General features: G+C 41.3%; 1 protein-coding gene across 15 annotated transcripts in view; it reads left to right on the forward strand.

The window, feature by feature from the left end:
- The window catches only part of KIAA1217 (KIAA1217 ortholog), a 292,991-nt gene that overhangs the window by 25,165 nt on the left and 253,839 nt on the right, over positions 1 to 13,987 (forward strand). Inside the window, exon 1 of one of the 15 annotated variants that reach the window (XM_033100551.1) lies at positions 1,250 to 1,449. The exons of 13 other annotated variants lie outside the window; for them this stretch is intronic. The gene's annotated coding sequence lies outside the window, so the exon portion shown is untranslated. Of the gene's footprint in view, positions 1 to 1,249; positions 1,450 to 13,987 lie in introns of those variants that run through there. One more of the 15 variants, XM_033100552.1, reaches the window with a different exon arrangement.

Raw genomic sequence — 13,987 nt, forward strand, 5'->3', positions numbered from 1 at the left:
GAGGTTAATCTTTGACCTTTGAGGACTGACGCTGTATTTTGCAGCAGGATCTGTGGCAAGTTAAAGCAGGCTGCACTATTAGCTACTGCTGCCTCCAAGCCTGCTGTGTTGTAGCATTTTCTGCCTTCAAGTGCTTCCCCGCTGCCAGCTCAACCCACTAAAGAACTTCCTGCTACAGCTTTTGACAGCCATTTGATGACATCATTATAAACTTTCCTGGGTCTGGAGGAAGTCCCGTTGAAACATTTCTGGTACCTAAGTGTCAGCAATCTTAGACTTAGATTGTGAGGTATGTCTGCAGTAAATTTAGACATGAGAAGAAAGAGTGCTGAGCCCACTGTCACCAAGAGGGGTTGGGGACAAATGCTGCAGAAATTTGTCCAAAGCTTTGTGCAGACATCAGGGAGTCCATAACATTGGGGATAATGAAAAGGGAAGGAAGGAAAGGAGGGAAGGTGAGAGGGAGGGAGGGAGGAAGGAAGGAAGGAAGGAAGGAAGGAAGGAAGGAAGGAAGGAAGGAAGGAAGGAAGGAAGGACCATTTTAGAGCCTATTGATCATTCCCAAGAAAAGCCAAGGTTATTGATTTCGATGTTATTCTGGTAACGTATGCAAGCTAGGACAAACAAGCAAAAGATGTGAATGTGTTAGGAAAGAGTTAAAAAAATTCTCAACACCTCCTACCACCATCACTACAAGCCTGAGGCCAAGAGAAAATGCACACACACGCACACACACACACATTCCAGTAAGGAACCTGTTTTGCAAGTTTTGCTGGTAAAAAGTAGGAAGGGGGTTGCTGGAGAGTAGAGTGGAAAGCCTTAGAAGTATCGATTGAAGGTTTTTCAAAAACCTACATTTTCAAAGTAACTTTATCCTTCACAGAGAGGCACATGTGCCACTGTAGGTTTTTCTTTAACCAATTAAGTGCATTGTTAGACAGGGAGGGGCAGATTAGCAAATGCCTATAATTTTGATCATTGTTTTCTGCAAAACAGCTCAGGCTTTGAAAATGAAGCCATCGTTCTTGGCTAAGTTTTTGCTAACAGCACAAATTATACTGTGCAGAGATCCAAAGCCCCGAAAAAGGTTTCATTAATGAACAATTTCATATGATTAAGTCTTCTCCTGACAGGTAATGTTGGCACATAGACAGGTGGGGTTAGGGTTTCCATGGAGATTTATGATGTCATGCTTGAAAAGAGCATGTCAAGACAGCCAATTTAACAAGTAGCTACTCAAAAAGTCCTATAGGCTTGAAGTAGGTTTTATGCAAATGACTAGAGTTTCACTGGGGCAAAAACAGCAAAAGAAAACAGTAGAGAGTCATGGAGTGGGGGTTTACCTGACAGCCCGGAAGGATGACCCTGGAGTCCATTAGAGACAAAAACTCCCAGAAGACGAATTAGATTTTCTACTTTGCCGCCTCACCTGTGGAGCTTGGAGTACAGGTAAATAATGCATTTTTTTCTTCCGAGTTATTACCAAACATTATTTGGAACGTGGAGGTCTGTTTCTGTGCATTGTTCTCTTGGCAGGAAGAACTGAATCAATAAGCACAGCTTTCCCACACTGAATGTTCCTGCTTCAGGGCTGTTTTTTTCAGGGCTTTTTTTATTGAATGAACTGCGAGTTTTGAATAGAGCTGAAAAACAAGTGTCGCATTATGCATTATGCTGATTATGCCCTGTGAATAATGCTATAAAAATGCTATAGGTAAGGGTTAAAAGGACGATCTGAGACTTGAGATACTGTATGTATTTGTAAATTATTCCCAGATGTTGATTTTTTTTTTTTAACTCTTAGAACAGACCTGAGTGGGGACTACGTATATTTCTGTATTTTCGAGTTCTAAAATGCCAAAAATGAAACCCATGGAATATTACAAAAACAGCCAGGTTTATGACCATTGCACTTTTTTGGTGTGTATGTCTAGAAACTTTTCTCAGAGAGGCATTTCTGAGACTAGAAAAATATCTTCTTTGAGATATCAGAGTGTCTGGACTTCAGGGAAGTCTGAGAAGGCAGAATTTAGGCTGCTGGGGTGAGGACAATGGTTGATAAAGGCAGTTTTTAAAGTGTGCTTTAGAAAGGAAACCTTGCTTTGGTGGTGTTATGGGTTTTCTGTTTGCATCAGTTACTAGTGAGACTGAGTAAACAGCCTTGCCAGAGATACGGAGGTGATAAAAATCACTACTGGTGGCTGTAGACCTGCAAAGTGGGCTCAGAGGGCTTAGTTTGGGGACTTCAGGTTGTGATGTGAGTAGTTATTATTAGGTCCACCAAACTTAAAAAGCAATGAAAGGCATATTTGCTTCTTTCATATACTGCGCATAGAATTAAGAATAATTTAAAGATACCTGTACATGAGAATTTGGGCATTTGAAACCAAAACTATTTAGGAGCAAATGTGCAGGCAATAACATATTTTTAAAACTGTCTAACATGTAAGAATTTGAACTTCCTGAAATTTGCTGTCAGATAATGTGGATTAGCCCCAAACCATTGAGTGACAAAAAAACTGTCTCCCTGACATCAGAACGCCTGGGTTTTGAGTCGTGGTTTCACCACTTACTACTACTTGTGGAACTTTGGGAAAGTAAATTAATGTATTTAATTAAGCCTCAGTGTTGTCATCCATAAAATAGGGAAGATGTGAGATTGTGAGATTTAAATCGCATTGTGAGATTTAAATCACAATATATATGTAGCACAGTTCCCAGCGTTCATGCTCCATGAGTTAACGGTTGTTTTTATTTACTACTTACGTGGCACTGGACTGTTTATAAAGTGTGTTCACATCCTTTACTCTATCTTATTGCAACAGCCCAGTAAGATTAGCAGAAACTTTTTATCCCCCCTTGACAGGTGAAGAAACCCTGGCTCAGAGAGATACTGAAATGTACAACACAGTACACTATCCTACATTTCCTGCTAATTTTTTTTCTTTCTTTAGGGATCTTGGGGGAAAAATAATCAATGTGTTACTGAAATAACTCCCAGCAGCAACAATTATTTCTATAAATTAATTAAAATACAAAATGTTAAGTGTGTCAAAGGAGCTAAGATATTCGTGGTTTTACATTAATTATGTCTGACACTTTTTTCTAGATAGGCTACAGGAGTGGGATTAATTTACTTTTTACTGGCACCTATTGACAGGAGTTCAAGTTACTTCATGAGACTTAAACAGTTTTAACTCTTATGTGCCCCTTATGTTTCTGGGTCCTGCAAGCAGAGTCAGGTTTTGTTGTTAACAGGTATCCCAAGCTGGAAACTGAGTCACCAAGGGCCCTGGAATCGCCACAAGGGGAATCGTCACAAGGAAACAAGGGATTGGACACAGTCTTTTCTCCTTTTGTATTTTAGACCTTGGCATCTCCCTGCCTTCTCTACGTCCCAGACCAAACCAGCTCATGGTTATATTCTACGTCCATTGAATAAAAGAGACAAATATGTTTTTCATTGTGTTATTTTTAGCAGCAGTGTTTCTAGCCAGGGAAAAACACTCTATTAGTTCCAGGGTTTTCCTAATGACTTTTCAATTTTTCCAAGATTTCCACATCAGACTGTTCAGCATTGTTCAAATGCCTCTCTCCTGGAAGAAGGTTCTTAATAGGAGTTTTGGGTAGTCAGTTTCACTGAGTGGGATTCTAAAGGCATTCCAATCTCTGAGCTGTTAAGGCTGAACTCATTCTGTCCCAGATACCCTATAAATTAATTATATATGGTGATACGAATGGCATCAGGCTGTGTTGGGGACTCCAGTTCCCAGCACTGGTTTGGGGCACTGGTAAAGCTCTGGTTATCTCAAAGGCAAGATCTGATCTGAAACCAAATATTCATTTCATTCATTCATTCAAATATTCATTTCATTCATTCATTCAACGTTTCAATTCCAAATATGAACTGCAAAGTCGCAAATTTAAAGTAGAAAAGAATCATGAATTCAAACAGCCATAGGGTGCCAAAATTCCAAATAGGTTAGGAATCACTAATAAATATTCTTATACATTGTTTTATCCACCGACCCTGTTTTAGAAAGTCCATTAAAGCTTTTTATTACTATTAATTGTTGATTGTTCAGAGATTATCTGTTAAGAAGTAGTGATTGCATCTAGAAGCCTACTTTGCGCCTAGCAGGGTTTAGTGAAGGTTTGTTGAGTCAGAAGCCCTGGGCCAGATTGTCTGGATTCAAGTCCTGCCTCCGTTACTTACTAGTGGCACAGGTTTTTCCATTGAAGAACATATTCACATTGCAAATAAAATGTAGCATCCAAATTTAAAAATCCTCTTAGTAACGGAATTAATGGCCTCTAAATATTACATTTTTCTCTTCAAAACTTTTTGGAATGTCTACGGAGATGATTTCTTCAGAAAGAAAGGCACTGAAGTCTCCTGGTTGAGGAACTGGAATTATCACTTCCTCCTGGGCAAGTTGTGCAGAGTTCTTCTGAGTGGGAGGGAAGCTCTTTCTAGAAGCTGTTTACAGCTTGGGGCCTTCTTGATGCACAGCTTCTAGAAGCTGTTTACAGGTTGGAGCTATTCATCAATTTCACTTGATAAGAAACACTTGTGTTTTGAAGCTGATAGGGAGTAGTTTGCAAAAATCTATTTATTTCTCCCAAAAAAGTCATCCTGGAAAATGGTGTCATCGCAGACAATGTTGCTCTTATCTTTACGTGTGTGGTTTCTGAAGGGATGAGCAGGCAGAGTTGGAAGGGTACTTCTTTCCTCCTCCAGCAATAAAGCTTGCCGTCGCCTTTCTTTCCTCAATCTTTTTTTTTTTTAAGTAGGTAAAAACGTAATTTAGTGGAGGCTAAATTCCTCAGGCGATCTGAATTGGGGACATGTTTTTATTATGAATCGTGAAGCACCATGAGCGGGCTTTACCTATGAATTTTGGCCATTTCGTATTTCAAGGTGGAATTTCCTCGGAAGTCGTTCCAATATTGATTACCTTTTCATAAACTTACCAGCTTTGGCATTGAACTTGTAACTGGTGATGAGAGAAAATATGGGGAGAAGGATTTTTGTTTTTTCTGGAGGTACAATATCAAGTTTGGCAGGATTCGGAGGTTACTAAATCTGCTCTCCCCTATAAAATCAAAATGACAAGTTCTCCGTAGTTCGTGGGGACACTTGGGACATCTGGGCAGCTGGAGGCCTTGGGGCCTGTGGGCTGTGGTGGAAAGAGTGGAATTCAGGACAACCTTACTTAGGCAGGGACCAGGAGGGACAAAGGATGGAGACTGGGATGAGCTTTATCCTAATGACAGAGTCTCCTGATTTTGCATCAGACAACAGACTCACAGGCACCAGAAAGAATTCTAAACTGCTCAGTTGTATGAATGACAAGTGCAAATGTAAAATATGAATTTGAAGAAACCCTTCTTTAGAGATCTCACAGAAAGCAGTGTGTACAGAAGATTTTATGTGATGGCATGAGCACAGTTAGTCCACTGTAAAGGCAGTGATAGGTAGCTTTTGTGGCCTCTTTCAGCCCCAGGATCCCCTGTGGTGGTCTCACTTCCCACCCTATCTGCCATTGCACTGGACTCTTCACTTCCACTTCTGATCACTTGCTCATGATTCAGCAACAGAAGTTATAACGATGTTTCTCACCAACGGTTTTCTTAGGTTAGTAAATGCAGGTGGTCACATTGGCCCCACAAACCCGATGGTGGGGGACCGTCCTCAGAGTTGTGGGCCCTCCCTGCCTGTCTGCCCTGCTCTGTGCTCTGCTTGGATCGCACAAGAGGGAGGGAGCAAAGACCCCACCCCAGAGGTGTAGGTGCTCCGTGTGGTGGCACTGTAAATTGTTCAGACAGGACTTTCTTTGGCCTTACTACTTGCCACTGAGAAGCAAAGCAGGCTGCTGCCTCACACGTGTTTTGGAATGGCCGAGAAAACCAAGATGTGGATGGACCCTTGGTCATTTGCAGTCTTTGACACTAAGAATATTTATAAATCCCCCTCAGAATGCCACGTGGATGGCAACTCACGTGTTCGCTGTAGTCATCCCTGTGGTGAATGTGCCGCCACCACCGTTCAGCCTGTTGTTGCAGAGGACAATTCTTTTAAACATCATCTGTTTGAATTTTGTTAAAGGAAAGGTTGCAGGAGCTCCTCCCCTCACCTATTACTGTAACTTTATTTGCATCCTTTTTCGGACTCAGTTTTAAGACTGCATAAGAAAGCAACTCCAGCGAATTGTCTGATGAAGAACAATTTTCAGTTTCTTCTTTGTGGAGTGTATGTGCGTGTATGTGTGCATGTGTACGTATGTGTGTGTGTGTGTGTTATGACTGCATGTCTGTGTTTATGACGGTGAAAATATCACAAACTCTAATTTAAAACTATTCTACCTTCAGAGCAATTAGAGTGGTGGCACCATAATATATTAACTTGATCCTTTTAATTGCTGTTTCGGTTGCTGCTTTTTTCTCTCCCTGTTATAAATTATATTGCAGTGACCTTCTGTATGTCTGTGCACGTGTCAGCAAATCTGGAGGACAGATTCCTAGATGTCAGATTACTAGTTTATTACTACTACTTTGGTAGGATTACTAGTAAAAGTTATTGAAAGGTATTACCCAATTTTCTCTCAAAAAGAGCAGTTTTTTCTGTCACTGTGAATGTTTGAGAGTGTTATGGCACGTTCAGATAATACAATTTACTGCAGTCACGACAGTATATGAAATACACTCTATGTGCAGATATGGACACATAACCAGGTGATAGTAGATAAGCAATACATTTTACAGCCTGATACCTTTTATTTTAAAAAGGCTGAATCCTACTTGTATGAAAAAAAATATTCGTTTTCTGTGTACTTATCTATACATTAAAATTTTCTAGAATGATGCCTAATACATCAGAGAGAGGGACTAGTGTGCTAGTAAGGATGGAAACTTTTATTTTTAACTTCTGGACCTCTGTATATTTTTATCATGTGTATATAAGACTTTAAATTTTAAAATCTAGTTTACAACAAAAACAGTTGCCCTGGAATGTAACTCGTGTTCTTCCAAGGGGGGCCAGCAGTTTCCAGATAGGCTGAGGATGTTTCTCCGTCTCCTCACCCAGGGACAAATTTGTGCTTTGATGTAATTGTCCCTTGAAAAAGGAAGTGATGTTCTTTTTTCTCCTTTGAAGAGCAGTCACATCAGATCATGTTAGCCTCGTTCCCAGCCGCAGAATCTTCCCTAAATGAGTTTATTCCAGCCAGGATCTCACTCTTCTAAATAAATGCTGTTTTGGGTTTTGACATCAGGTGTGTTTGGATTACATATGTTCGAGCTGCCTGAAGTTTTCAACAAAAGCAGTAAATTTACCTTCCCAGGTTAGGCTGCCTTCTCACCCAGTGTATAAAACATTCACTTCATGTTTATAACTATACCTCACCCCTTGCCAAGTTCCCCAGGACCAGGTTTGGATAGAGGGTTCTTAGACTTTCATATTAAACCTATAACTATGTAACTATGATTCAGTTACCTAAATGAAAAAACTTATAATATACCGAATGTTTCGATTTGAAAACTTTTATAGCAAGAAAAGTCAGGAATAGAATCATAATATGCCTTTTGAAAGAAAATAAACAACACTTTGTGTACTCCAGAATCACTGAAGAAAGCTTCAGACATTATTTTAAACTCCAACTCCTTTTTTATTCAGATGCACAGAATGCATTAAAACCACAAGTATAGTAGATTTGATATGTTCGTTCCTTTTGCACAAATCAGAAGACATATCTTCACTGTTATTAGACTTTTCTTTCTCCTTCTCAAAAACTACTTTTGAAACTTCACATTTTTCCCAGATACATTCTTTTTCTACTTCATAAAATATTGCAGTTCTGCAGCTAATTGCAAATATTTGCGAAAGGGAACAAACATAAAACAAGTACTTCTGAATGTGGTATTTTGTGAATAAACATATACCTGACATAGGTTAGTTAACCTTAAAGCATTAAAGAGCATTAACTGTGCTTAGAGGAAAAAGGGTAGAATAGCAGCTGTGATGTGCAAAATAAGGAAAGCCACAAGTTAAGCAATTCCATTAAAGAGAATATAATTACTGTAGTCTCACGGTGGTGGCAGGTCACTTTTAAGCCTGACTGAACTTTTTCTGTAGTGTTAGAAAAGCTTCCAATATCATGGTGTAAATACAATCTTTTTTCTTCTAAATATTAAATACCACTAGCTTCTAAGACATATACACCAAAATCTCAAATGCCTTAATGCATGCCAACACAATACAATAAAAACTTTCCCTGTGTGCATTCAAATGAGTACTAGAATACCCACAAATATTATTACTTACTATATACCAGAAATTTGCACGCAAATTTTCTCACATAATCGTCTAAAAAACTGTACAAATGGATCCATAGGCAACTAAGCCTCAGAAGGATTAGACAAGAGTACCAAGGCTCAGAAGAGTCTAGAGACTTGATTCTTTGTGCAACAGAAGGGGATTTGAACCCAGCAGTTCTGACACAAGCCTGTGGCATTTTCATGGGATCCCTGGGGGGTTCGCTATGAAAACGTGTTCATTTTTATGAAAGTGGATTTCCAACCAATTTAATCATTCAGGGAAGGATTTCCTTCTTGCCTCACACTCTCTTTTACGGTGCCTACTGTTTTTGCCATTTCAATGTTACCCCAAAGGATGGATTTGAAGAAACTGAGGCGGTTGGAACAGCAATGGGTTTTGCTACTCGTTTGCGGTACCTCAGAAACCAAACCTGGAGCTGGCTTGTCAGGAATGCGTTTACTAAGGAACCTTCTTCCTGACCTTGGAGGAGGAAAGCTGCATGCCTTGACCAAATTCCTTCCTTCAGAAACCTGCACTCCATGAACAGACCGTTAGAGTTCGCCTCAGAGAAGGAGCACCTTGTAGTTCAGACTCAGTTCACAAAATGGTGTTGCTCAGTAACACACACTCACACACACACACACACACACACACACACACACACACAACATTCTCTCTCTCTCTCTCTCTCTCTCTCTCTCTCTCTCTCTCTCTCTCTCTATTGTTGCCAATAGGTTCACCTGTGATTGCAAAAGTTCTCACTGGCATTGAAGGGACAGATGAGGCAACTTTCATAGCTACTTTCCCTGTGCAGGCTGGAAAAGTATAGATCAGAGCTACCAGGCCACATTCTCCAGAAACACCTGCACTGTGGCTTCTACAGATTTTGATAAGCCACCAAAACTTTGTGGAATCGGAGTTTTTCCATAAAAATCAAATTTCTTACATTGTGAGGGAGAAGTCAGGTGAGCTGCAAACACTGGGCTCAGATTCCTTTGTTAAAACTTGTATTAGAGCAGCCACCCCATTCAGATGGGGGGTACAGGTTCTCAGGTTCACCACAGCCCCCCAGTCTCCATTTCACACCTGTCTCTCTCACTTGTCTGGCTCCTATCGAAGCTACTCCTGCCTGTGTTTTGTAGACCTGCTCCTATGAAGTGCTGTGGTGAAGTGGGAGGTGTCCCGCTTTTGTTGTTGGACAGGCACGATACGAGGAACTGGTTCTACCAATTTTTGTGTGCTCTTGGGCAAGGCACTTGATCTAAGGAACCTTCCGTTTCTGCAGCCAGATGGTTTGCAGATGGGACACAGAGTGTGAAATGTACCAACCCAGTACCTGGAGTGTAGCAGATGTTCGAAACGTGGAAGCAACTACAGTTGACCCTTGAACAACACGGGATTAGGGGCTCTGACCCCTTACACAGTCGAAAATCTGTGTATAACTTGACTCCAAAAAAGCTTACCTACTAGCAGTCTTACTATTGACCAGAAGCTTTACCAGTCATAGTCGATTAACACATATTGTATATTTTATATGTATTATATATGGTATTTTTAACATAAAGTAAGCTAGAAGAAAGAAAATGCTACTAAGAAAACCACAAGAGAGGGTAAATGTGTTTGTAGAAAAATATCATGTATAAGTGGAGCCATGCAGTTCAAACCCACGTTGTGTTATTCAATGATCAACTGGATAATAGAAACATCTCACAAAACATTTTGTGAGAAGGGATCAGTGTCTGTCAATTACAATCTTAAATATTCATAGGCAGTTCAAGGTGGGAGGGACCTTACAGCTGCTATAGAAAGCATCCTAGCTTTATGGAGAAGGACTCTAAAGCCAAGGGAGCTGACTAGTCCAAGGTTACTCACTAACTTCAGGGCAAACAGGTCCAGAGCCAGTGGCTTTTCACCAGTCCATGAAAAGGCCTCAGAGTGCAGTTCTGAGGATTAAGTAGGTGAAAATGCTTCTTGAATTATTAAGTTGAACAATAAGGTAATTTTGATTAGCATGAAGATGGTACAGGCTACATGTGATCATTGGATTTAGAAAGAACAAACTACCAGCCATTTATCCATTTATTCATTCAGCACTGATTGAGTCTCTACTTTGGACAGGTCCAGTGCTTGGTGCTGGGAATACAGAACTGGACAAGGCTGATAAGGTCGTTGTCCTCATAGAACTTAGTGTCTAGTGGGAGTGGCAGAGGAGAAAACAGATACACAGATGACTTCAGATTGAGATAAGTGCCATGAAGGAAATAAAGAAGATTACATGAGAAGGAGCCAATCCCCTCTCTTATACACAGCCAGGGGAAGCATGGAAGAAGAACAGTAAGTGAGGGACCCCAAGGCAGGAAGGGACTTGTTTGTTTAAGGACCCTGATGACCTAGGAGAAGTGTCTGGCAGCTTAGTAAGCCACAATAAGGAGTTTGGATTTTTTTTCTTAATGCAGCATGAAGAATTTTAAGCAGAAGCGTGATAGAATATTTTTAGCTTTTGTTCAAACTCTAATTTTATGCAGAAGCCCCTTTTAGGCAAGGGGGGTACTTTTGACTAAGCTGGTCTCCCCTCCCATCTCTGTGACTGTCCCCAAAGGGCCCTTTGGCAATCTGGGGCTCCATATAGGGCACTGTGAAAACTCCCAATGCAAGCAGTTCATAGAATCCTGAGGATCTATGACTTGCACACCCAGGGTCCCATGCCTGGTTTCCAGAAACACTGCTGTGTTCTTGGTTACGAACCCAAAGGCTGAATGCTGGTATTTCTTTCCTTATTTGTTTGTTTTTTTCTTAATTCTCAACACTTTCATTGGGTCTCATGTATTCAGTGTCCACTCTTAGGTGACTAAAATGTTTACTCTCAACCGCAATAAAAGGTATAAATTGATGCAACAGTATCTGAAATGGGATACACGTGTCATCGTCGCCGAATTGGGATTTTTCCACTGAGGTTATGATACATCGAAACTTCACCTTTTCATCTGCTCTTAACTCGGAAAAGAAACTGCTAATTTATATTTCAATCCAAACCTTTTTTTTTTTTTTTTCATTTTGTGGTAGTTGATTTGAAGTTAAGATAATTGCTAATAGTCAAATCTGCCAGCTCCCACATGGAACCTACCAGAAGCTCCTGCCTACTCCTAACTCAGGCCAGGCCCTCAGATTACACCCTGCTAAGGTTGGCTGAACACTGCAGTGTAGACTATGCAAGTCTCAATAGCACCTTTAATACTGGTTATTGTTCAGTTTGGGCTTGTTTGTGAAAATCATGGAAATTTATGGAAATGCTAGAAAGGCCCATAGATAGCATTGGACTCCCTCATTTTACAGCTGAGAAAACTGAGCCTGGAGAACTGATGTGACTTGGGTCAGCCTCATAGCTTATGAGGGCCAAAGTAAGGCTTCTGACCATGAGTAACCCTTGCACACCAGCAGGTATTCTTTGGAGATCAGTCAGGTGGGGGTAGCTGGCATAGGTCACAGGTCGTGCTGTCAGGAAATGGGGCATGTCTTTTGGGTGTCTCTCAACCATTTGGATGTCATGGGCCCTTGCTTTATTCACTTGTTCTAGAAGTTCCGGCCTAGTGGGTTCTGAGGCAGACATGGCCAGAGATGAAACATACTCACCATGATTGCACTGCCTTTCAGGATGAAACAATTTTACTAAACACTGATTCTGAGACCATTGGCAATTTGGGTTTTGCCTCATGATGACACAGATGTGATAAACAAATTTTGATATGAGCCGTCTCTTTAAAACCTGAAACTGCATGAATAATAACTGCCTAGATGTGGGCTGACGTACTATAGATGGCCGCTTCACACTCCGTTCGACTTATTTTCTTTAATGAGTGGTATGTGGGCTGAGCTCAAGTGAGATATATGGAAAAGAGTTACATTCTTGCCTTCCTTTTTGGTGTCTACATCCGGATTTACCCAAACCCCACCCCAGTTGCATTGTGTAGCAATGAAAAACCGGTATTTTCTATCATGAATCACACTTTAAACCCTGGGTCTGTGTCGTGCGTCAGGCCAGCTTGCGGGAAGGATAGGCAAAGCTGAAGGCAAGCTGAGTGTGAAAGGGGAAGGTCCTGCGGCCTGGGGGCTGGGCGGGTGACTGCTGTGTCCACATATGGATTTGGACGTGGAGCCATCTGTGTGTCCTGTAGAATGGCCAAGAAAGGAAGGCGGCTTCCTGAGTTTCTGCTGTCAGGGGCTCTGCAGTGCAGCAGACAAGAGCAAGGTACAGAGTGGGATGATCAGGGGGCTGCCACCCCTCCCTGGGCTCTCTGATCTGCTGTGGCATGCGGTCCTGGGACCTGGGCAGCTCACCTGGGCTGAGCTGCTCCCGGCCATAACCATTTATTGCTGAGGGAGAGCAGGAGAGGGCCCGGGGTCATGTGGTTTCTTTTAAGTTCAATGATGCTTCCACGCAGAGGATGACTGCCCACAGCAGTTAGAGCTTGTTTAATGATAATTAAATTGCGTTTCTTTACTCTGAAAAATCTCTTCATTTTCTGTACAAAGGCAAGAAGCATTTTTCTTTGACTGTACAGAACTGCCTTTAGTCTCTAGGTAAGGTGTAATCCGTCTTACCTTGCTGGACTCTGAATTAAGGAGTCTGTGGGATCCTGATTTGCAAATGCCACAAAGATTAGACATCTGAGTGCTTCCAGTTAAGAACTTTTTCAGAAACCAAAAAAAGAAAAAAGCTGCTTTTCCTTCCTTTCACCTCTCCCTTTGGTTCTGCCTTAACACTTAGGTTAGGAGTCTCTTAAAATAAGACGGCTGCTCATGAACCGGTCTGGATCACCTTTTCAAAGCATGGAGGCTGGGCGTGTTCCGTCTTGTTCTGTCCTGACTTCATCCCTCCTTCAGAGTTGATTTGCCTGCACAGCTTGGACAGTAGAAACCTCAGCTCTTCCCACTGCTGGAGAAGTTGACCAACTTTCTTCCCATGAGGAAGATGATTTCAAAACGTGGAGGCTAAAGGCCACCTAAAGAAAAAAAGAAAAGCTTCAAAACTGAAAAGCCCTGAAATGAGAATACATTTGATGAGTTTTGTAGCTGATCTATCATTTCATGTGCCTGACTTCTCACTGCTAGCATTAAGATGTTCTGAGAAGAAACCTTAGGGAATGTATCACAATTGCCAAGTTTGATATAAGGATAGAATGGAGGAAAAAAGTGAATTTTCCAGAAGGAACTGCACGAACGATGCTTTAAAAAAGCCTAAGTTTTAAATTTTAATAGAAACAATGGGCAATAAGAGGATTTGGGGTGTGTGTGTGTGTGTTTTGTTGTGTATTTGAGCATTGGAACACTTTGGTTCACTGCTTCTGCTCTCGGTCGTGGAGGTGGTCCTGGTGAGCCCCATTCAGATATCTCTGGGCCGAGGTAATACCGAGCTGGCAGCAGAAGGGCTGGGGTTGACGTATGACGTGTTGGGTCAGTGGAGAATAACTACAGAATAAGACATGCAAGGTCATAGTTAGGAGGAAACAGATGCTAGTCATTCATACAGAGAAGAGGAGAAAGGCTCAGGAACCAAGGAATGCAAAATTTGGACTGAGAAGATCCAAGGGGTTTGGGTACACATAAATATATTTAACCAAGATGGTCAGAAAAAACATGTTTTTCAAAGATGTTATGAGTGGAGTGAGGTAA

The sequence above is a fragment of the Rhinolophus ferrumequinum genome, assembly GCF_004115265.2.
Source record: "Rhinolophus ferrumequinum isolate MPI-CBG mRhiFer1 chromosome 5 unlocalized genomic scaffold, mRhiFer1_v1.p scaffold_110_arrow_ctg1, whole genome shotgun sequence".
NCBI classification, from domain to species: Eukaryota; Metazoa; Chordata; class Mammalia; order Chiroptera; family Rhinolophidae; genus Rhinolophus; species Rhinolophus ferrumequinum.